Raw genomic sequence first — 17,213 nt, forward strand, 5'->3', positions numbered from 1 at the left:
CAACTTGTAGTATCTATGATCTTTTTTATGTTTTGTGGTGGTACGAACCTCATCAAAGGGAATAGAAAGGCCCGAAACCCTTTATAGCTAAATAGAAACAGCAAGACCACAGATTACTGCTTTATTTTAGATAAGCTTCCATGAGCAGGGCAATTAGGGAAAGTAAATAATTAAAATGGAAGGCTGAGATGTTAAGCTTTTCTACCAAAGCCAAAAGAAACTCACTGCCAGCACCTTATAGGGCACAGTAGAACTACCCCCATAGTGTTTCCAAGGCTGTAAATCTTTATGAAAGCAGACTGCCTCAACTTTATCTCACATAGCAGCTGGTGGGTTGGAACTGTTGACCTTTTGGTTAGCAGTCAAATGCCTTAACCACTCACCAGCAAAAAACAAAAAAACAAACTCACTGTTATTGAGTCACTTCAATTCATAGCGACCGCTCCTAGGGTTTCTGAGGTGGTATCTCTACAGAATTAGATTGCCCAATCTTCCTTCCGAGGAGTGGCTGGTGGGTTTGAACCACCAGACTTCTGATTAGCAGTCAAATGTGTTAGGCACTACACCACAAGAGCTCCACTCACCAGCAAACCTCCTTAATCTTTTTCACCTAGACACTTAAAAGTGAAGAGCTGAGAATAAAAGAATAGAGCTCACAAACATTTAAATGCAAGAAAAGATGTTAGGATGAATTTGCATTTTAGACTAGAAAACTAAGAAAGATAAATTAACTAGTGATAGAAATGTTGCTGTTGTTGTTATGTGCCATGGAGTTGGACCTGACTCATAGCAACCCTTCCTTGGGTTTCTGAGGCAGTATCATTACGGAAGTAGGTTGCCTAACCTTCCTTTCAAGGAGTGGCGGGTGGGTTTGAAACGCCAGCCTTCTGGTTAGCAGTCACGTGCCTTAGGCACTATGCTACCAGAGCTCCCAACAGAACTCCTAGGGAGCACCTTTTTTAAGTGCTGGAGTTCTAACTGAAAGGTCTCCAGCTTTGCTGGAGAAAAGACCTGGTGATCTGCACGCATAAAGATTACAATCCAGGGGACTCTATGGGTCAGTTCTGCTCTGTCACGTAGAGTCCCTGTAAGTCAGAATTGACTCAATGGCCCATGGCAACAACAGTTAATAGGTGAAATATATGAAAATCAGAATATTTAATTCAAAATGTATTTGTTATTTCCCCCCTTATTGCCATTTAAAAATACTATTTAACCACTATAAATTATGATAAGTTTTGTTAATTTGATATTTTCTATATTTAGGGAGAACCAACATCAACTTACTCCCATGCTAAACCAGGTGAAACAGAGTACACTTATGCAACAGGGCAGCAGAAAATACCACCACCCTAATTTTACAGGTAGTTTTGGGAAGATAGAGAGGACAACTTCCAGGAAAACGTTCAAGCGAAGAGACTAAAAAATGCATGACCCTGTTAACAGCAAAAGGCAGCTGTGTCTACAAAATTTGTGGTTGTTTTCTGCTAAGGGACACAATGTTCTAGAACATCCCGTGGAATAGGAATTCCCTTAAAGCTGGTTCAACAAGATGCCAGCTACTTTGCTTGAATGATAATCCATTTAATTGGACATTTTGAGGCACAAACTGGTGACTAAATGTTTAGTTTTCTCTTTTGTGCTAGCTGAGTCACTTTATTTGTTCTCTTACACAGACCAAGACAAATACATGAAAAGTATTTATTTAACACAATTGAGCTCTCATTGCTTTCTTCAAGCACATCAATCCTGAAAATCCAGGGAGAAGTTGTATTAAAATGTAATGTAGTGTGAAAATCTGAATTCCCAAAGAACAGTAAATACTGGAGAGTGGTAAATGAAAAACAAAATGATATAAAACTCCGTTTTCAATCGAACTTCACCCCAGCCTCAATTATCTCTCATCCAGCATTAAAGCATCATTAGTGATGCTTTACCATGGTTTCCTTAGGAACTAGAAAGTATTTTATAATTTAATGCCAATGTCAGAATAGAAAATCTAGTTTTAGAATGCTGAGACTATTTGTTGTCATTTACATTTTCCTGCAATTATGTCCAGCCGCCACCCCCCCACACACACACCTTTCTTGGGACCTTTCTTTCACCTCATGGTTCTAATATAAAGAACTTCTCCAGTTTCTTCTTTTTCAAAAAAGATCCCCCCCTTTTTTTTCTTCATATTGTACTTGCTAAAAGCCTTGTGGAGGGCTATAAAACTTAATTCCAAAACATCGACAGAGATTTCACACATGAAATGGCTGAGATCTTAACAATTTTAGTCCACAAAAAAATAGCTCCTTCAGGTAGTGGTTTGATTATTTGCATCTTTAGAGAAATCTCTTTGTCTCATTTCTCAAACTAACTTTGAGAAAGGACCTATGTTTCTTTGGATGTCATTCTGAGTGTGGTGTGGAATTTCTTCTGAGTGGATACAATATGCTTTTTATTTTCTCTTGATATTGAGGACAAAAGGTGATTTCTTTCATTTTTTTTTTTTTTTTTACGCACACTTTTCCTATTTGAGAAACACTACTCCCAGAACAGAGCAAAGAAGATTTGACTATACTGTATCTTTCTAGTAAAGAATGGTGAGTGTGATTCAGAGAGAAATAAAACAGTGAAAAGAGTCCTAAGGCATTTAATCATAACAAATTGGAATGAATACTTGGAAATGTATTCAAACTCTATCCCATTCCTCCATAGTATAATACAGAGACATAGAGTATACTTAACTTATGTGTCAAAAGCTGGTAGAGAAGATGTCAAACCACTTTAAAATTATAGATACACTTACTCTGCTTAAGTAATCTTTCATTGCTAGACAGTCAACCTCATGTGATAACTTAAGAAGGAGAACACTGTTTGAATCACATAGAATTTGCTACAATTATTTTATGATTTTATATTTACTTATATAAAAAATCTTACTTCTGTACTAAAAAATGTTCTGAGGGAGGAAGATGAGGCAATCTACTTCTGTAAAGATTTACAGCCTTGGAAACCCAATGGGGGTTGCTATGAGTCAGAATCTACTAGATGGCAGTGTGCTTTTTGGTTTTATATAAAATTTAATGTGATTAATTTCCACAGCCATGCACATGGGCTTAAAATGTGTTATTCAATTATAATTTTTCAAACATCATAGCTGGTGTGATTAGAATAAGTAGGGAAGAATGGCGGTTCTTTGAAAGGAATAAAAGGCAGAGATTCTATCTTTCCAGTTCTCTGCTGGAAGGCAATAAAATAGAACTGTTGATGGTGAAAGCAAACAAATAGTAATTAAGAGAAATGAAATGAAATAAACGTATTCTGGGCACAGCCTGAGTTTCTGTAAAGCACTTATGTGACATTCAGTGCCATGTCATGAACACACAAAGGTAAATCCTGATTTTTGATTAAGCATATTTCTGCGTATTATAAAATCTTGGAAAACAATTAAAAGCATTTTTCCTCTTTATTTGTTATGACAATAAAAGCCTGAGATTTCTGTTGTGCTCATCTAAGGAGCTCTGATGGCACAGTGGATAAAACATTCAGCTGCTAACCACAGCGGGGCAGTTCTACTCTGTCCTATAGTGTCACCGTGAGGTGGAATCAACTCGATGGCATTCGGTTTGTGCTCACCTTATGACTTAACCATAATATTGCACACTCTAAAAGATCACATTATTAATCTATTATAGAGAACTATTGGTAATATGTATGGGAAAATGAATAAAATTTCAAGAATACATATGTTTTGTTAAATAGTTGAGAATAGAAGAATTTACTGGCCTCAGAGTACCTATTGATAGAACTTACATCATACATTTTCCCACGTATTTAGTATTTTCCCAAGTATTTAGTCAAGGATTTCATTTTACTTGGACCCATAATCAATGCCCATGAAAGCAGCAGTCAAGAAATCAAATGACATATTGCATTAGGGAAATCTGCTGCAAAAGACCTTCCAAAGTGTTAAAAAGCAATGATGTCACCTTCAGAGCTAAGGTGGGCCTGACTCAAGCCATGGTATTTTCAGTTACCTCATATGCATTCAAAAGCTGGACCATGAATCAGGAAGACCAAAGAAGAATTGATACATTTGTGTTGTGGTGTTTATGAAGGATATTGAATATACCATGAAGTGCCAGAAGAATGAGGAAATCTGTCTTCAAAGAAGTATAGCCAGAATGCTCCTTAGAAATAAGTATGATGAGACTTCATCTCAGGTACTTTGGACAAGTTATCAGGAGGGACAAGTCCCTGGAGAAGGATATCATGCTTGGTAAAGCACAGAATCAGCAAAAAATGGGAAGACTTGACACAGTGGCTGCAACAATTGGCTTAAGCACAGCATTGATTATGAGGATGGCAAAGGACTGAAAGGTGTTTTGTTCTGTTGTACAACAAAGTACATATTGATGTAACTTACATGATACATTATAGTATTTGGCCCAACATACAGCATTATAAGAATATATAAAAATTGTATAAAAATATAAAAATGATATACAAATATATAAAAATTATAAGCACTTTTTCCATTGTCATTGTTGTTGTTGTTGTTGTTATGTGCCGTCGAGTCGGACCCGACTCATAGCAACCCCTCCTTGGGTTTCCAAGGCAGTATCACTACGAAAGTAGATTCCCCCATCTTCCTTCCGAGGAGTGGCTGGTGGGTTTGAACCGCCAGCCTTCTGATTAGCAGTCAAGTGTCTTAGCCACTATGCTACCAGAGCTCCCTTCCATTGTCATTAGCAAATAGTAATTTAGCTGGGATTTTGCCAGTTGATTAAAATTAATCAACACTAAAATAATTATGTTAAAGTTCCCAGATTTTAAGGATTAAAAAAAGAATACCATGAACATTAAGGGAAATTGCTTTGTCACTGATTATATTCATAGTAGGAAAAATAACTGAAGCTGGTTCTATATTTTAAATATTTCAACAAAAGAGAATTGTATAAAACATTCCAAATAAAAGAAAGTGTACTCTTTAAGAATTGTTTATCTTGCCAAAATGTTTTTTTTTTTCAGTTAGAACAGCAAGCAAATATTTTCAAATATGTAAGAATTCAGAAACTATAGAAACACAAATTCTTCTTACAAAACATATCAAAGCAAAACAAAACAAAAGAATCCTAGAGTAGCATAGATGAATTGAGAAACTGTGACTAATGGGACTGGTGACAGGAATTGAAAGCTTTAAGTCCATAACAACTGTGGAAATTAGGAATACAACATAAAATTACAGTAATCTAATTCTTGACAGTATAGAAATAGTAATATAATTAAAAAAAAACTGGAGGTGGAAGCAGAACCTATGACAATGGAAAGTCATTGATGTCTTTAACAAATGGTGCTGGCAAAACTGGATATCCACCTGTAGAAAAATGAAACAAGACCCATACCTCACCCCATACACAAAAACAAACTCAAGCTGGATCAAAGATATAAATGCAAAACGAAAAACTATAAAATTCATTGAAGATAAAATAGGGACAAATCAGGGAGCCCTGATTTATGGCATAAATAGACTATCAAGCATAACCCAGAATGTCCAGGAGATAGAAGAGAAGCTAGATGACTGGGACCTCTTAAAAATTAAATTCTTGTGCGCATTGAAAGACTTTGTCAAAAGGGTAACAAGAGAACCTACAAATTGCGAGAAAATATTTGCCTATGACATATCTGATAAAGGACTTATCTGCAAAATCTATAGAAAACTTCAACACCTCAACACCAAAAAAGACAAATAACGTAATTAACAAATGGGCAAAAGGCTTGAACAGACACTTCACCAAAGAAGATATACAGGCAAACAACAAACACAAAAGAAATTGCTCATGATCACTAATCATTAGAGAGATGCAAATCAAACAACGAGATATCATATCACCTCAGCAATAATAGCAAAGTTCAACAGGTCAGAATATAACAAATGTTGGTGAGGTTGTGGAGAGATTGGAACTCATGTGCACTGCTGGTGGGATTGTAAAATGTTACAACCATTGTGGCAAACGGTATGGCATTTCCTTAAAAACCTGTAAATAGAAGTACCATTTGACCCACCAATTCCATTATTAGGAATATATTCTCAAGAGGTGAGAGATAGCACATGGACAGACATATGTACACTTATGTTCACTGCAGCACAATTCACTATAGCAAAGAGATGGAAACAACTTAATGCCCATCAATGGATGAGTGAATAACCGAATTATGGTACATGCACACAATGGAATACTATGCTACATTAAAGAACAATGAGGGATACGTGAATCATCTCACAATGTGGATGAACCTGGAGGACATTATGCTGAGTGAAATAAGTCAATTGCAGAAAGACAAGTACTGTATGAGCCCACTACTGTAAAAAGACAAAGAAAGGTTTGCTTGGCAAAGGGAACTCACTTTATAGGTTACTGGGATAGGGAGGGAAGGAGAGGGATTAATTTAAGGCTAGTTGGGTCCCACACGCTGACGTGGGTAGGGGTTGGGATATATGGGAAAGATCTGTGACCACCATGATAACATCAGGAAATGGGAGGACACTGAATTGTTCACAGAAGAGATAGACGGCAGATGCTTATACCAAGCAATGTGTTCAAAATACCGCATTACCATTAACACCAAACACCAGGCTACAGATAAACACATAAACACCTGAGATGATCACACAGGGGTCAGTGAACAGAAGTATACTCTAGACCAAGGATAGATTCAGCTGAGGCTCATCTTGCACAGACACCAGTGATACAAAATACCTGCAGTCCTTACAGAAACAATAGAAGACAGACGCAGAGTAATCCCTCACAGATAACCAGACACTATGGGAGAGAGATCCAATAGATCTACTGTCTCAGGACCATAGTACTGTGGGGAATCAGAGTCAATTGGCACAACAAAATACATAAGAGCCTTGCTCTACATCCTACATTGGTGAATAGCGACTGGGGTCTTAAAAACTTTCAAGCAGCCATCTAAAATGTAGCTAACGGTCTCCTAGAATCAGAAAAGGAGTGAAAAAAAAAAAAACAAGGGCATTTGGAAGCAATAAGCCTGAGGATATGATGGCCCTCAAGACCAGAAGAAGTAGATGGTACTCAGCTACCAATGCCAACCACTCAGGAAAGGATCAAATCTGGAGATCCTGAATACAGTGGGAGGAAAAATGTGTAACAAAATCCAAAAATGCACTAATGACCAGAATTACTGGTCAGATGAAATCTGATGAGACCCCCAATACTATGGTCCTGGAATACATTCTGTGCCTGGAATAAATCACCCCCAGGGGCTGATTCTCAGCAATAGTTAACAAGATGTACACACAGACCACTCAACTCAGGATGACACACCCACATACACTATGGTAATACATCCCTTAGAGCAGTAGACCACAGGGCACCAGAGGAACAACATTCAAATTGAGGAAATGCAGGACAAACAGGAGTGAATAACTATGAGGGGCACAGGGAGAGGGTTACAGGGTAGGGAGAGGAGGAGACTGGGTTACTGTTGGACATGGTAAATGGGGAATGAAACTAAATGTACATGTAATGTTGAAGGTAAAACAAATAAAAAGTATAAAATATATACATATCAAATAATAATAATAATGATTTCCAAAATGAAGAATTAACACAACACTTTTAACAAGGGAACAAGCCAGACAGTCTTTCCATAGGAAAATTTTAAAAGCAAAAACAACTCTTTCTTTAAGAACATTTCTTGTTATGTTATGTGCCGTCGAGTCAGCCCCGACTCATAGTGACCCCTCCTTGGGTTTCCGAGGCAGTATCACTATGGAAGTAGGATTGCCCAACCTTCCTTCCGAGGAGTGGCTGGTGGGTTTGAACCGCCAGCCTTCTGGTTAGCAGTCAAGTGGTAAAGAAAAAAAGTCTTATTTGCAGATTTTATAGATGATACAAATAGTGAAACCTTAAAATCTATCTACTAGAACCTAAGGAAGTCTCAGAGAAAGAGTAATAGCCATAGGCACTTATTTTGCTAAAGAAGAAAAGACTGTAGTATATGAATTAAACATGTCCATTTGAACAAGAAAATAGAGTAAAGGTACTCAGTCTATCTATCTATCTATCTATCTATCTATAAATAAAAAATGCAAGCTAATAATTAGAACACAGAAATTCATAAGTAACAAGATTTTTTGCAATAAAAAGATAAACTATCTGCTTACTTAATTAAGATATAAAAGTAAATTTAAAGAACAAACAAATTCAGATGAAATTGGGAAATTATGTAGTAAGTACTCTTAAATGACTGAAGGACAATTTAAAAAATTTCTTTTTATTACATTCATTCAAACATTAACCTATGTTAAATTTAGGACCTCTGGTGGTGCAATGCCTAAGGCATCTGACTGCTAAGCAGAAGGTTGGCAGTTCAAACCCACCATCTCCTCTGCAGAAGGAAGATGGGGCAATCTACTTCTCTACTTTTGTAAATATTTACCACCTAGGAAACCCAGGAGGTCACTATGAGTGGGAATAAACTTGATGGCAGGTTTGTTTTTTTTTAATTAAATTTGGTTTCATGTGAACTTTCACTATAACTAAAATTTCCTCTTACCTTAATTCACAATTATTATTTTATACACTCATATAGCATGGCAAAATTACATTAGTTATAATATTTTTATTCTTTCCTTCATGACTTATCTTGAATTCTTCAGCTTTTTCTATTCACCTGGTCATCAATCTAAGTTGGCTCTTTATTTTCTTTTATTGTTCTTATTGAATTATCACTTTGGCTTCTGAACCTATTTTCTTTTCTCTAAAACATATCAACCAGATTGATTTTCCTTCTACAAAATGGCTCTGAATCACATTTCTAGGCTCTGTGCCTCTTCCTTTCCCATAGTCCAGTCCAATTGGTGGACCTAGTGTTCCATGAGCATGTTTTTCATTTTTCTCTCTGTCCTTGCTTAAACCATTGCTTCTTCCTAGATGTCATGTTCTCCCATTTCTGTCTATTGGATATATGTACATACATAGTAATAAAATTCAACTCAAATTTACATTTCTCTTAAGTAACTATGAATTAATGTAGTTTTATGTATTTTCTTTGTCTAATTTTTCACATTTTAATTTGTGTGTATTTTATATTGCAAAATGTCTTAGATATATGCGTACATATCTATACTCAATAAGTAAAATATTACTTAACATATTTAAAAGAGGTACCTACATTATATCATTACCCATCTGTCCTTTTGTCATACTGTAGTGGCTTGCATGTTCCTATGGTGCTGGAAGCTATGCCACTTGTATCTCAAATACCAGTATGGTCACCTAGGGTAGACAAATTTTACTAGAACTTCCAGATTAAGACAGAAGAGGAAGAGAGGTCTGGTAGTTGTCTACTTCCAAAAATTAGTCAAAGAAAACAGATCACAGAATATTGTCTGAGACTTCAACTTGCTTACTTTGGGTGCATCACCAGGAGGGACTGATTGCTGGAGAAAGATACCATGCTTGGTAAATAAAGTGGAAGGCCAAGAAAGGTGAGGGAATCCCTCAGTGAGATGGATTGATACAATGGCGGCAGCATGTAACATAAACAATCGGAAGATCATACTGGACCAGACAACGTTTCATTCTGTCCACGGGGTCTTCAGGAATGGCAGCTGACTTAATGGCAACTAACAACAATGAGAACCACAGACTATACTCTTAAATATTTTTTATATAATCTGCAGAATATGACATGAAAGCTCATATAGCAGACACTTAGTTCATAGGTAGACTAGATAAATGAATGCTTGAGTTATGTAGACCATAATTACTAAAATCAAACTACTTACAAAAACGATATTCAGATAATAAACAGAAACATTGCTGGCTGGTAAGATATTTAAATATACAAGTTTTTTTTTTTTTTTTAGATATGAAATGCTATCTTGTAAGAGGTAAGAAAGATAGTCTTTCAGGAAGGAATCATTTCCTCTCACACTTTAAGAATTTGGAGATTTTGAGAATTTGTTTAAATGATTACAGAGAGTTTATCAGTTAGCTATTGCTGCATATAAAACCACCCCAAAACTAGTGCTTAAGATAACAGCAATTTTTCTCATGAGTCATTGGGCTGACTGAGTACATATGCTGATCTGGGCTGAAGTCAGCTGAGTTTTAGATGCATTTGATTATGTCTGTAGAGGATTGGATCAAGGATGGTCTTGACTTTGATCAGTCAACACTCCTTTATGTGTTTATCTCATTCCTCCAGCAAGTTGACCCTAATATGCTCTCATAGGTATACAAAGGTCCAAGAGAGAACAGAACACAGAAACACTTTCTCAAGCCTCCACTTGCATTACATTTGCTACTGACCAAAGGAAATCAAATGACCAAACTCTGAGTCAGTGTGGAAGGTCACTAATACAAGGTATGTCCTTTGAACAGAGAGAAGTGTGAAAAGTAAAGATCATTAGTATAACCAATTAACCACAGACAGATGATAGGCTGTGAGGAGAGAGATTTATTGCATTTGAAGAGCATTCAAAGGTAATAGTGGGTCCTGTGAGAGATTTGAGTATATGTCTCTAAGATAAAAAGTGCAATTAAATTTTTACATCAGAGAGGCAGAAAGAAGTAAGAAGGAAGTGAGATATTCTCTCTCGCACACAGTACATATATATATAAAGTATTTAAAGTGGATAATTGAGATTTTAAAATTGATATGAGTAGTGGAAAATCCATTTTAGACCATAAGTTGGCATAGCAAAAGTAATAATACATCTATTTTTGCAGTGTAAAATAGGTAGATTGGAGGGGAAGGTCACTGCAGAGTCAGAATGGTGGCTGCCATGGTTCATTTGAGAGAAAATGAGTTCCTGGGTAAAGGAAATAAATAAGCCATTAAACCAATGTTCTGGTTATATCTACTAATATTCACCTTTAGCAGTTTCCTTTAAATATGGTGAAATGGAGTATTTTTTTTCTTTTTAATCTGAGTATGCATTTCAAAATTTAATAGCAAACAAGGGGTTTATTTTTAAGCAAATGTGTGATAACTATTTTACTGTAGAGGTAAAAACTTCAGATTCAGAAGCTGATCTCCATTGTTGCTGTTATTAGGTGCTGTCGAGGTAGTTTCTACTCACAGCGACTGCAGGTGTTACAGACACACTGCCCGGTCTCGTGCCGTCCTCACAACCTTCGTTATGCCTGAGCCCATTGCTGCAGCTACCATGTCAATCTGTCTGAGAGTCTTCTTCTTTTTAGCTGATCCTCTACACTACCAAACATGACAGTACTGATCCCTCCTGACATGTCCAAAGTATAAGAGATGAAGTCTGACCATTCTTGTTTCTAACCACTCAACAAGCAGAATTTAAGAAATCTGTCATTCCCACAGAGCCTTCTTTAACACTGCCCAGCGAGGAGACTGAAGGTTCCTTCTGTATAGAATTTGGGTGAGAGGCCCTCAGATCTCAAAACAGCTAGACTAGAGAGAATGCCCTCTGCCCATTACATCTTTGTACAGAATGCTTGTTGTTAGCTGCCATCAAGTTGGTTTTGACTCATAGCAACCATATGTACAGCAGAATAAAACACTGCCCAGTCCTGCACCATCCTCACAATTGTTGCTATACTGGAGACCATTGTTGCAGCCATTGTGTCAATTCATCTAATTGAGGGTCTTCCTCATTTTTATTGGCCCTCTACTTTACCAATCATGATACCCATCTTTAGGGACTATATCCTCTTAAAAAAACATGACCAAAATATGAGAGACAAAGTCTGGCCATTCTTGCTTCTAAGCAGCTTTCTGTCTGTATTTCCAAGACATATTTCCTCATTCTTCTGGCACACCATAGTATATTCTTTGCTAACACCATAATTCAAATCCATCAGTTCTTCTGGGGTCTTCCTTAGTCATTGCTCAGATTTCAAATGCATACGAGGTTATTGAAAAGACAATGGCTTGAGTCAGATGCACCTTAGTCTTCAAAGTGACACCTGTGTCCTTAAACACTTTTAACATGTCTTTAGTAGCAGGTCTGCCCAGTACAATATGCTGTTCAATTCCTTGATGGCTGCTTCCATAGGCATTGATTGAGAATCCCCATAAAATGAAATCCTTGATAATTTCAGTCTTTTCTCCATTTATCATGATGTTGTTTATTGGTCCAGTTTATTTTTGTTTTCTTTATGTTGAGGTGCAATCCATACTAAAGGCTGTATGTAGTCTTTGATCTTCCAGTAAGTGCTTCAAGACTTCCTCACTTTCAGTAATCAAGGTTGTGTCATCTGCATGTTGCAGGTTAATGAGTCTTCCTTTAGTCCAGATGCTGCCACCTTCTTCATATAGTCCAGTTCTTCAGATTGTTTGCTCAGCACACAAATTGAGTAAGTTTGGTGAAAGGATACAGCCCTGACACACATCCTTCCTGAGTTTAAACCATGTAGTATCTCCTTGTTCTATTTAAATGACTGCATCTTGGTCTATGTACAGATTCCTCATGAGCACAATTAAGTAATCTTGAATTCCCATTCTTTGCAATATTATCCATCATTTGTTACGATCCACACAGTCAAAGGCCTCTGGATGATCAATAAAGCACAGGTAAACATCTTTCTGGTATTCTCTGCTTTCAGCCAAGATCCATTTGACATCAGCAAAGAGATTCCTTGTTCTTCATCCTCTTCTGAATCTGGCTTTATTTTCTGGCAACCACAGTGTGACAAACTGACACGTGAATGGTGCGATCTCCATTACCTCTGACTTATTATTATGATTTTTCCCTCAAGTCTCCTAGCTGTGTGGAATCCTCTAGGGGCCTGTTTACCTGTTTCAAGGATGTGTCACTGAGATTGTTGCCTCTTCAACAGTAGTTCCTGCTGCCTCAGCATGGATTCTCCTATTCCCGAGGTAGTGGAGGAACTAAGGAAAGAATAGTGAAACCATAATTCTCCTTTCTGTTTCCTAGTTCTTAAATGGAAGGGCATGAACTCTTATGCATTGAATGTAGAGCTTATGTCAGAAAAATTGACTCCTTCCCACACCAAAAGATCTAAAACAGATTATGTACAGGTCTTGAAAAACAAAAATAAAATAAATTTTAATATTAACTTTAAAAATATTATCCAAAAATCTTGTGATGTTTTATTATATAAAATTGTAATCCAGAAATGAACTAATAGCTTCTACCAATTATTGAGCCTTTGTTCTGGAACATTTATAGAAGTCAGAAAAATTCTCTAGAGAAAATGGCAAGTATCATGGTTTCATATATAGTATGATGTTTTTATCTGCCCTTGCTCATAGTGCAGGCTATTCTTAGGGCATATTTCCACATTGTAGAGAAAGTAGATGGTGATTGAGAAATTCATATTAGAAAGACTACATTCATGCTCAATTTTTCTGATAGGATTAAAGTACATACATTTCACCCTAAAATATTGAATTGTTTCAAAACCCAAGAGAAAAAAGAAATATTGCTTCTATTTCATTACTATCACTCAAATTCTCCTTGTGTTCTTCCTACTGTTAATATTTCATAATTTAAAATTTATCTTGGAGGTTTCTGAGATCCTTGGACACTAACTCTCTTTTAGCTTGTAGGCTGAGATCGAAATGTCATTATTCTTGTTTATTAAACTTTAATGAGTAATTTCACATTTTAAAATTTTGTTTGTGATATGCTACAAAAGCGGCCCTTTGATATTTGAAGGGTATCAAAATGGTAACTTTAAAGAGACAAGATCACAATTCATTTAGAATTTTGTTTAAATATATGCCTCAGTGTCAAGTAACTAACAAAGTGAATAGATGTATACTTTTGTATCAAAAGGGTGCTAGATGTGATAGTTACAATTTTATAATAGTAACTTTGTCTTTGAAACTAGCCAAGAAAGACTGCTTAACACAGACTGCTGAATAATTCAAGGAGTAATATACCAAACTCACAAGCCCACTTCAAGTCAAAATGTTATTATGAAAATAAAAACATAATTTCTGTTTCTGTATGTTTTGATGTAGTATTACATTCCTTCAATTAAATAATTGCCTCTTTCATTAGAAAACAAACAAAAACTCTGAAATTGAGATTCAACAAAATAAATATAAACCACCATGTTGCATACATATTTTATAGTTCATTTAAACTCATCCATTATTTCAGAAAGTACATTATTTATATTTAAATGAGTTATTAAATAGTTAAGAGCATAAATATTTTATTATATCTGAAAAATTACTTTGCCTTTTCAAAGCTTTATAGATATTAATAAACAATAAGATAAAAGTAAGATAAGGTATGGGACAAGATATTTATAATGTGGATTTTTTTTTTCCCTGAAAATTTAGAAAACTGGATGATATTGAAATATAAATTTTAGAGTGCTAACTAATAAAAAAATAAATACACATCTATTTCAACCTGAATTTTTCTCATCTGAACACTTTATAAGGGATATATTTGGGAAAGTTTTTTTTTTCCTGTGTTGTAAAATGCCGACCAGAGGGCTGGCCATTCATGCCCACCAGCAACTCCTCGGAAGGAGGCTGGGTGATATACTTCCAAAGTGATATTGCCTGGGAAACCCAAGGAGTGGTTGCTGTTCATTGGATCTGACTCGATGGCACATAAAAACAACAACAACATGTTGTAAAATAATTAAATGGAAAATGAATAATACAGTGTAAATGCAGAACAAAAGGCAGCTATATATCATCTTAAGAAGCTCTGGTGACATAGTACCTAAGGCATTTGACTGCTAACCAGAAGTTTGGTGGTTCAAACCCACCAGCTACTCCGCAGAAGTAAGATGCAGTAATCTACTTCTGTAAAGATTTCCTGCCTTGGAAACCCAATGGAAATTGCTATGAGTCCTAATTTACTCTATGGCAATATCACCTTATTGAAATCTCCATTTTGATGAGAGCAGAGAAAATACTTAAGCAACATGTTCAATGTATTATCTAATCTAGAATTTAACCACTTAATACTACAATTAACAAAATCCATTTAAGTTTCAAGATTCTTTGGAAAATGGAGATATTTCTCCCAGGACTGATCCCTTCTGATAACACGACTAAAGTACAAGAGACAAGTTCTGGCCATTCTCACTTCTAAGGCTGTATTTCTTTCAAGACAGATTTGGTGGTTCTTCTGGCAGTCAATGGTATATTCAATATTCTTCACCAACACTACAACTCAAATGCATCAATTCTTCTTCAGTCTTCCTTATTCATTGTCTAGATTTCACACATATATGAAGCTATTGAAAATACCATGGCTTGGGTCAGGCATACCATGGTCTTCAAAGTGATGTTTTTGCTTTTTAAAACTTTAAAGAGGTCTTTTGTAGCAGGTTTGTCTAATTCAATACATTGTTTGATTTCTTGAGTGCTGCTTCCATGAGCGTTGATTGAGGATCCAAGTAAAATCAAATCTCAGCTGACCATAGGTCTATAGATCTGTTTCTGGGTTCTCAATTCTGTTCCAGTGGTCCATGTGTCTGTCATTGTGCCAATACCAGGTTGTTTTGACTACTGTGGCTGTATAGTAGATTTTGAGATGTGAGACTATGAGACCTCTTCTGTTCTTCTTCGGTAGTACTTTGCATTTCTGAGGGCCCTTTCCTTTCCATATAAAATTCGTGATTGGTTTTTCCATGTCCTTAAAAAATGTTGATGGAATTGTGACATGTCTCATTAATTTTCTTTTAAGGTCTCTCCTGTTTGACGTTCTTTGAACTTCTTTAATGGATATTTTCTCATCTTTCATCATATTAGGGAAATTCTCTTCCAGTAAGTCTTCAATTATTTTCTCTGTGATTTTGTTTGTCTGTTCTAGAATTTTTATCACATGTAAGTCATTTCTCTTGCTGGTTTCCCACATAAATCTTAGGGTTTCTTCATTTTGTTTTCATATTTTTTTCTTATTGATTTCTTAACAAAGGAGTATTGAGGTATTTGTCTTCAATCTCACCAATTTTGTCTTCCATTAATTTGATTCTACTCCTTTGCCTATTCAATGTGTTATCTATTTCTGAAATCTTAGTATTAATCTTCTGGATTTTTATTTGTTGTTTTATATGGTTTATAATATTTTGTTTATCTTGTCAGTTTATTCTTGCATTTTTTTTCTAAATTTTTCTGGCATTTTTGTCTGTGTTTTCCTTAATTTTGCCAGTGTTTTCCCTAACCTAACTCTCAATTCTTTTACAGTCCTGAATATAATTTTTTTGAATTCCTTGTCAGGCAGTTCCAATGCTGTTTTCTCTTCAGGAAGCTTTTCTGGGTCTGTATCTTTGTGCCTTGCCTGCACTACTTCATCTTGCTTCTTTGTGTGGACTGGGATAGTCAGTTGTCTCTGAAACATTGTGATGTAATTGTATTTATGTTTAAATGGTGGTTGTATGTTGGTGTGATTCACCTTTTTTTTTTTTTTTTTAATATATATCTGAGTGACCAAGGCTCTTCTATATGCTAGCTGGCAACTGAGGCACTGACCACTTGTCTCCTGGTGGGTGTTGTAGAGATGGAGGGTATGTTTACAGATCTCATTTAGTTGTTCATGAAGAGCAATTGAGGGTCAGGGGCTAGTATTGACCACCATCCATCTTTGATCAGTTGTGCAGAAGCAAATGGTGGTCCTGACTCAGTGGGTGGGACTGCAGGAGGTGTGAGTATGGTTGGGCTGTGTTGGCACTGTTGTTGTCTCCCACCCCATTAAGGGGGAAAAAAAAACCAAAAAAATGAAAATAAGAGAACAAAACCACAAACTCTCTAGTCATTAACCTCCAGTGCATTTGTCCATGCCATCCTCAGCACGTGGAATCTATTCTTAAGGTGCTGCCTGGATCAGAACACCATTTGCAAATATTCAAAGTGGCTGTACCACTCAAAAATATTAAAAATAACCACACCGTTAGGACAGCCAACAGGCCACAGCTCTGTTTGTCTCCTAATTTGCTGTTTTACTTTCTAATCATCAGCCATCAATTCAGTTGCCCATGAAGTTCTTTGCAAGCAGAACTGATTCTTAGATTGCTACCTAGATTGGAATAACACTTGTATTCAAATTGGCTGTGCTGTCAGGATAATCAATCTACAGCTCTGTTTATCACCTTCTGCACTGTTTTTCTTTCAGGTTCTACTTCTAGTTGGTTTAAATCCACTTTTTTATACTTCCTTTCAAAGCTCAAAGTTCCAGGATAATCTTCTGTTGTTGTTGTTATGTGCCGTCTAGTTGGCCC

Source organism: Orycteropus afer, unplaced genomic scaffold (assembly GCF_000298275.1).
Source record: "Orycteropus afer afer isolate SDZICR_OR568_19922 unplaced genomic scaffold, OryAfe1.0 scaffold00374, whole genome shotgun sequence".
Taxonomy (NCBI): Eukaryota; Metazoa; Chordata; class Mammalia; order Tubulidentata; family Orycteropodidae; genus Orycteropus; species Orycteropus afer.